The 7593-nt window shown below is 44.2% G+C and overlaps 2 non-coding genes across 2 annotated transcripts; both read right to left on the bottom strand.

Moving 5' to 3' along the window:
* Window positions 1-72, bottom strand: TRNAC-GCA (transfer RNA cysteine (anticodon GCA)). The gene has a single exon. It is a non-coding gene; the product is annotated as a tRNA-Cys (tRNA).
* A 4078-nt stretch (window positions 73-4150) lies between these two features.
* TRNAY-GUA (transfer RNA tyrosine (anticodon GUA)) lies at window positions 4151-4222 on the bottom strand. Its single transcript has one exon. It is a non-coding gene; the product is annotated as a tRNA-Tyr (tRNA).
* Between the last annotated feature and the right edge of the window lie 3371 nt (window positions 4223-7593).

Raw genomic sequence — 7593 nt, 5'->3', positions numbered from 1 at the left:
AGGGGGCACCCGGATTTGAACCAGGGACCTCTCGATCTGCAGTCGAATGCTCTACCACTGAGCTATACCCCCACTGATATTTGTAGCATTTTCTGATTTTTTTTCTGCTACAAAATTTTGGAAAAATTTTTTCTACTGTATCCTTCAACATTCAGAACCAGGTAAATAAATTAGTTACAGCATAATGCAAGTCACCTGATCCGATCCCAACTTTAACTTCTTCACACTCAGCAATGTATATATCCGTCAGTAAGCGCTGCTGCATGACGCTCAGTGGGGGACACGTATCACTCCTATTGTTTTCTTTATCTTTTTTGTGCAAGTTTTTCGCAGTTTGAGACTTTTTTGGTGCAGAATTGAGCAGCGTACCAGAGTTAGCTGCCTCCAGGATGTAATGCAGTGGCCGAATTTATCTTTAAAACTGAGATGTTTGTTCAACTTGTGAGACTTTTGGGCTTTGAAAATGTCCCATTCCTGCACCTACTAAGGGTGATGCCACACATGGCATTTTGAAACCGTTTTTGGTCCGTTTTTAAGCAATCCATTAAAAACCGCATGCGTTTTTTTTAAAGTCATCCGTTTTTTGAATACACATCCGTTTTTACAGGTTTTACCAATTAACTTAATTAAAACTGATCAAAAACGGATGTGTTTTCGGACGGACTGCTTAAAAACGGACCAAAAACGGGTTCAAAACGCCATGTGAGGCATCACCCTGAGGGCGCGATCACACGTTCCGCTATCGTCGCGTCCATAATATGACGCTAGCGCACAGTGGGCGGGGCTCTGGCCAATCGCATATGCGTTTCCCGGGAAACGCATGCGATTAATAACCCGATTGCATGCGTTTCTCTGGAAACGCATATGCGATCGCCCAAAACTCCGCCCCCTGTGCGCTAGCGTCGCATTATGAACGCGGCGCTAGCGGAACGTGTGAACGCGCCCTCAGGGCGCATTCACACATTGCGCTTTGGTTGCATTTTTATTGCGTTTTAAATCGCATTACAACATCTGAGATGAGGTGATTTGCCTAATTACATTACTGTTAACGCTTGCGTTTATAAAACGCATTGTAAACGCGATGTTAACAAATGTAAATAGTAATTTGGTTAGACAAATCAACTCTCCTCAGCTGTTGTAATGTGTTTTAAAACGCAATGAAAACGAAACCAAAGCGCAACGTGTGAACGCGCCCTCAGTCCCAAAATAGAGCATGCTAGACCCAGACTTACTTTTGGGAGCTACTATTTGGCTGGTGCCACACGTAGCGCTTTGTCTGCGCTTGCAAACGCAAACGCAGACAAAGGGTGAAGACACACATGGCGTTTTTGGGCCGTTTTTGGGCCGTTTTTACTAAGTGCGTTTTCAGATCGTTAAAAACACATGCGTTAAAAAACGCATCCGTTTTTTTAAAACGCATGCGTTTTTGAAAACGCATGCGTTTTCGTCCGTTTTCCAAAATTGCGCAATGAAAAACGGACAAAAACGGATGCGTTTTCAAAAAACGCATGCGTTTCTAACGATCTGAAAACGCACTTAGTAAAAACGGCCCAAAAACGCAATGGGGGACATTTACTATGGCGTTTCCGCCAGTTTTGTGGCGCTCTCACCACATGTTCTGCTCTCAGACCTATTTATTATCTGGCGGCGCCAGAAAAAATGACTTTTTCCGTCTACTCCGACTGTTCTCCGAAAAGGGGCGTGGCTTTGGCGGAGTGGAAACTCAGACACAATTAATATGTGTCGCAGCCCTTTTTGGGCGCTGTAAACTGACGGAAAGTAGACCAAAAGAAAACTGGTCTAGCAGGGACTGTTGGACACATTTCTGGTGCTCGGGACAGATTTTGTCCCAGGGACAGAAAATAGTCTCGGCGCCAGAAATGTCTCTGCACAGCTCCACAATATTAAATGTGTATCTTCTTTCCGAGAGCAGGTCGGTAACAAAGCCAATGCAGACACCGACACTGTAAGTAAATGTCCCCCACTGTGTGTCTTCACCCAAAGTCGCGCCCACCGGGGAGGGCCTCGGCCCGATCGCGTCGGCGTTTCTATGGAAACGCCTGCGATCGGGAACGAGCCGCCAGTGTTTTGTTTTAATTTAATGCAAAACACCTGTGGCTCGTTCCCAATCGCAGGCGTTTCCATAGAAACGCCGATGCGACTTGTGTCTGTGTTTACAAGCGCAGACAAAGCGCTACGTGTGGCACCAGCCTTTGGGACACAAAAATTTGCACACCACAAAAAGTCGCAAAAGTGAGACTAAACGGGTAACTCATCACATGTATCACAAAGGGGAAAACTTAAGATACATTGCAATCATTAAGTAGGACAACTTCAGGAAACTTGAGAAAGTGGCAGATGGAAAACTATGATACATGGGCCCCATTGATAAAGATATATCCATTGTTAAGCTGGTGTGGGCTCATTTGAAATGACATTTCCATGCAGAGGCTAGAGCACTTTTAACCCCTTAAGGACCAAGCCACTTTAGGGCTTCCGGACCAAGCACAATTTTTTAATTCTGCCCTGTGTCGCTATAAGTGATTATAACCTTCAAATGCTTTAACATAATTTTGAGATTGTTTTCTCGTCACACATTGTACTTCAAATTAGTGGAAATATTTGGATGATATCTTTTGCGTTTTAATTATGAAAAAAATAGAAATTTGTCAAAAATTTAGAAAGATTCGACATTTTCAACGTTTCAAAAATTTTTCTTTTTAAGTAGATGGTCATATCACCCAAATAACGTTATTAATAACATTTCCCAAATGTCTGCTTTATGTTGGCATGGCTTTTTCCGCATTCTCTAGTTTTCCTAGATTGTTATGGGGCTTAGAATTGTGGGTGCATTTTTTCACATTTTTATGAATATCGCCAAAACCTATACTTACAGGCACCTGCTCAGTTTTCAGGTGACTTTGAGAGGCCTAATTATAGTAAAACCAAATAATTTACCCCATTCTCCCGAGTACACTGATACCCCATATGTTGTGGCAAACTTCTGTACAGGCACACGCCCGCGCATGGAAGGGAAGGAGGCGCCATTAAGAGCAGAGTTGCATTATCACATTTTACAGGCCATAAAATTCATTTTATTGTAACGTGGACATATGGGGGCTTATTATTTCTGGGATAAGATCCACTTTTGAGTTGAAGCATTTAGGGGGGGATCAATAGCTAATTGATGAGATTGTATTAACTCTTTCTTGGTGAGAATGACAAAATCATTAATTCTGGTTTAGGGTTTTTAGTTTTTTCTTTGTAGGCCGTTCACTGTATAATAAAAACAATATGTTATTTTTATTATAAAGTTCACCACGATTACAGATATCCCCCATTTATATAGCTTTTTTATGGTTACCTTATTTTGAACAATATAGAACTCATTTGTTGATAAATTTGCTTATTTTTGCATCGCCATGTTCTAAAAGGCATAAAACTTTTATTCTTATATACGGAGCTGTATTAGGGCTTATTTTTTGTGGGACAAGCTGTACTTTTTATTGGTATCATGTGGGGTAAATGTTACTTTTTGATCACATTTTATAACATTACATTTTTTTTAGGAGGTTGGATGTGAAAGTATTGTAATTTTTGTGCTTTATTAATGAAATTTTTTACTGCGTTCAACATACGGGTTCAGTAACAATTTTATTTTATTTTACGGGTTATTACGGACGTGGTGATACCCCATGTGTAGTGTTATGTGGTGATTTTCCTTTTTTATGTAAAATTTGATTTTGTATATGAGATGGGGCATTATGGGTTCTTTATTCATTTTATTATTCATTCATTCATTTTATTATTTACGCTTGCGATTGCACACCACAAAAAGTCGCAAAAGTGAGACTAAAAGGGTAACTCATCACATGTATCACAAAGGGGAAAACTTAAGATACGTTGCAATCTTTAAGTAGGACAACTTCAGGAAACTTGAGAAAGTGGCAGCGGAAAAACTATGATACATGTGCCTCACTGATAAAGATATATCCATTGTTAAGCTGGTGTGGGCTCATTTGAAGTGACTTTTCCATGCAGAGGTTAGAACACTTTTAATCTTTCATGGTTTATCTGTGGGTGATTAATAGTATTGTTATATTCCATATTTTGAGAATCATGGAGTACCAAAGGTAAAACATAAATTAGAAGGGGGCACCCGGATTTGAACCAGGGACCTCTCAATCTACAGTCGAATGCTCTACCACTGAGCTATACCCCCTCTGTCACTAAGCACTGCTGCATGACGCTCAGTGGGGGACACGTATCACTCCTATTGTTTTCTTTATCTTTCTTTGTGCAAGTTTTTCGCAGTTTGAGACTTTTTTGGTGCAGAATCAAGCAGTGTACCAGAGTTTTGGGTAAATTTTTTAAGCAGTCCATTAAATACTGCATACTTTTTTGAAAACACATCAGTTTTTACAGGTTTTACCAATTATTTTACTTAAATCTGTGCAAAAATGGATGCATTTTCAAAAAGAGCATGCGTTTTTTAATGTACTGCTTAAAAAACAAATCAAAAACGGGTTCAAAATGCCATGTGTTTATCTGTGGGCGATTAATAGTATTGTTATATTCCATATTTTGAGAATCGCGCAGTACCAAAGGTAAAACATAAATAGAAGGGGGCACCTGGATTTGAACCAGAGACCTCTCAATCTACAGTCGAATGCTCTACCACTGAGCTATACCCCCTCCGGTACAGTGACTTTCTTCTGTGTTTTTTTTTTCTATAAAACAACCTGAAGACATTTTCTTGATGGCACTCTTACCTGAGTGATCTGCAGCAATTCTTTGATATGAGCCCCTACTACGCAGTGTGAATCGCACAGTCTCCAATAACCAATGCCACTCACAGCTATTCTTTCATGATATTACCAGTAGATTGTAATGTATTGTACTAGCTGTTTTCCATGTTGTACATCACATTGAGTATCATGATAAATACATTCCCCATGGGGGGCGTGGCCGAATGCCTAGCTAGGAGGACGCATACAGGCGAGCTCCCGGGATCCTGACCTTCATCCTGAAAATTGGATAGCCATCCGTGGCTGCACTTACCTGGGCACCTGCTCCAGCCTTCCCTGGTACATCGGGGACGGGATGGCACCTGCCGTTCGGAGTCCGGACGCCGTTCCAGAGGAGGGGGGGCACGTGGAGGGTCGGACCCCGCCGCTGCCTGTGCCTCTGTGCTTCTCCTCTCCAGGACCCGGTGCCCGGCGGCTGGCGTGGAGTCTGTCCTCCTGACCGCGATAGAGGGCGGCCGCTGCTGTGTGGTGCGTGCGGCACGTGGTGCGCCGGCGCCATTGTGAAATTGGCGCGCTTCCTCCTCCTGCCTTCCAGGCACTGCCGCCGGCCGAGACGCTGAGGACCGGCTCTGATTCCACTGCCTCGGGGTCCTGTCTCACCGGAGCATCTGCTGAAGAGAGGTAGGCTGCCTGTCTGCTCCCCTGGCCACAGAGCCTCTCCTGACATAGCCCACTCTTGTCAGTGCAGAAGAGTCCTCCCTGATCCCCCTGACCCCATCACTATCTGGCACTGTAGTGGTAACTACCACTATACTAAATAGAGCCCTGTTTCAGCCCATCTGCTGCCTGCCCTGCTGAGTCCATAGTGACTGTCTAATTCAATCCTCCTTGAAAGCTTACTGAGCTCCTGGTGCTTTATGCTTGTAATTCACACAGATAGTATAATGGGCAACAGGAGGAGAACAGCTAAACAAAGTAAGGCGCCATCAGGAGCCTCTGCGCCGCCATCCGACTATGAATCTGTTCCTGGAGACCCCCTGTTCCATTCCCTGGATCCCCTGGCTAACCAGTCATGCTCCACCTCACAAGCTGTTTTAGCACAAATACAATCCAACGCGGCAAGGAAACTGGGCAAGTTTTCCGTACTCAGCCTAGCTCTCCTTAAGGGTCTCCTGGTCCCTCACCCTCCATGTTTGATGGTTCTCAGAGCCCATTGCAACCTGACGACCCTGAGGACATTCCCATGGATCCATCTGAGGTGCTTGACAAGAAATTTGCTGAGGTGTTAGCGGCCATTAACTCCTGCCAATCTAAACTAGTTAATAAGGTTGATGAGCTCCGTCAGGATTTTGTCATCTTGAGACATGACGTCCATAAAGCTAAGGAGCGGATAACCGAGACGGAGCGCCACATTTCTGATGTTGAGGACGTCCAGAGACCAATGCCCACGCAGATTACTGATTTACAACGCCAGATGGCTGCCGCCGCAGATAGGGCGGATAATTTTGAGAATCGCCTAAGGCGCAACAATATAAGAGTTGTTGGTCTCCCCGAGAAAGCTGAGGGTCCGGACCCAGTCGCTTTTTTTGAAAAATGGATGAAGGACTTGCTCCCTGCAGAGACTTTCTCGCAGTTTTTCACAGTAGAAAGGGCCCATAGAGTCCCATCCCACCCTGGCCCTCCGGGGGGAAATCCTAGGCCTTTCCTAGTCAGATTGCTACATTTTAGGGATAGGGACGCAATCCTGCGAGCGGTTAGAGGCAAAGGGGAGATTCTCTTAGGTAATAGCAGAATAGCATTTTACCCTGATTTTTCTGCTGCGGTGCGGAAGCAGTGCACCCATTTTAATGAGGTTCGCAGTCGTCTAAGGGATAAGGGATACAAATACTCGATGATTGTCTCTGCACGTCTCCGTGTGATAGATGGTCAGAGGACCCGCTTCTTTACCTCCCCGTCCGAAGCCATGCACTGGGTGGACGCAGCCCCTAGGGCCCCTGGAAGTGCTGGGGCGGCTCCTCCTCCTTGATCATGGGCTGGAGTATACTCAAGGTCCCTTTTAGTCAAAAAGGGCCTGCGTGTCATAACTAGAGTTCTAGCTCTAATATAACCAAGAGGTCATGTCCTACAATGTTTCAATGTGGACGCCTCCACTCCCTCTAGTAAAATATTGGGGTCTCCCCCCTATAATGTGCTTAAGCGATATGTGCTATCCATCATTTACTTCTTATTCCCCTAACTGTAGGGGTCGAGCTCCCGGGACAAGCAGTTTTGAGGTTTGTCTTAGTTAGGGACCACAGTTCCTGGTAGTTAAATAGTTCGAGGGTATAGGTCTGCACTTCAGTTGTTAGAGTGTTAGACAGGGGGTTATTTCTACTTTCTAATTGGGATACAGGTTTGCATGTGTTAATGCTTTCTTGTGTGTTTATTGTGGTAAAGTTGTGTGTGTGTGTGTGTGTGTGTGTGTGCACTTGGTTGTATGTGTCTATGTCCTCTCCACTTCTCTTTGCAGATTCGAATTCTCCAACCCTCCAGCCAGACCCATATCCCCCTTCACTCTTATGGTGCCAATTAAAGTAATGAGCTGGAACGTTAGAGGGCTAAATTCTAAGTTTAAAAGGGCTCTAATCTTGGATACCATTAAAAAACAGTCTCCCCATATAGTCTGTATACAGGAGACACACCTTACAGGCCAAAAAATTCTATCGCTTAAACGTGCCTGGGTTGCTAGGGGTTACCACTCCTCATACTCAGTATATGCGAGAGGTGTCTCTATACTTGTGTCTAAATCCCTTCCAATAGAGGTGTTACAGGTGGCCATAGACCATTTTGGCCGCTTTGTTATATT

This window comes from Engystomops pustulosus, chromosome 6, assembly GCF_040894005.1.
Source record: "Engystomops pustulosus chromosome 6, aEngPut4.maternal, whole genome shotgun sequence".
Lineage (NCBI taxonomy): Eukaryota > Metazoa > Chordata > Amphibia > Anura > Leptodactylidae > Engystomops > Engystomops pustulosus.
Note: the sequence above shows the minus strand (reverse complement) of the source record. Positions and strands in the feature narration are given on the sequence as shown.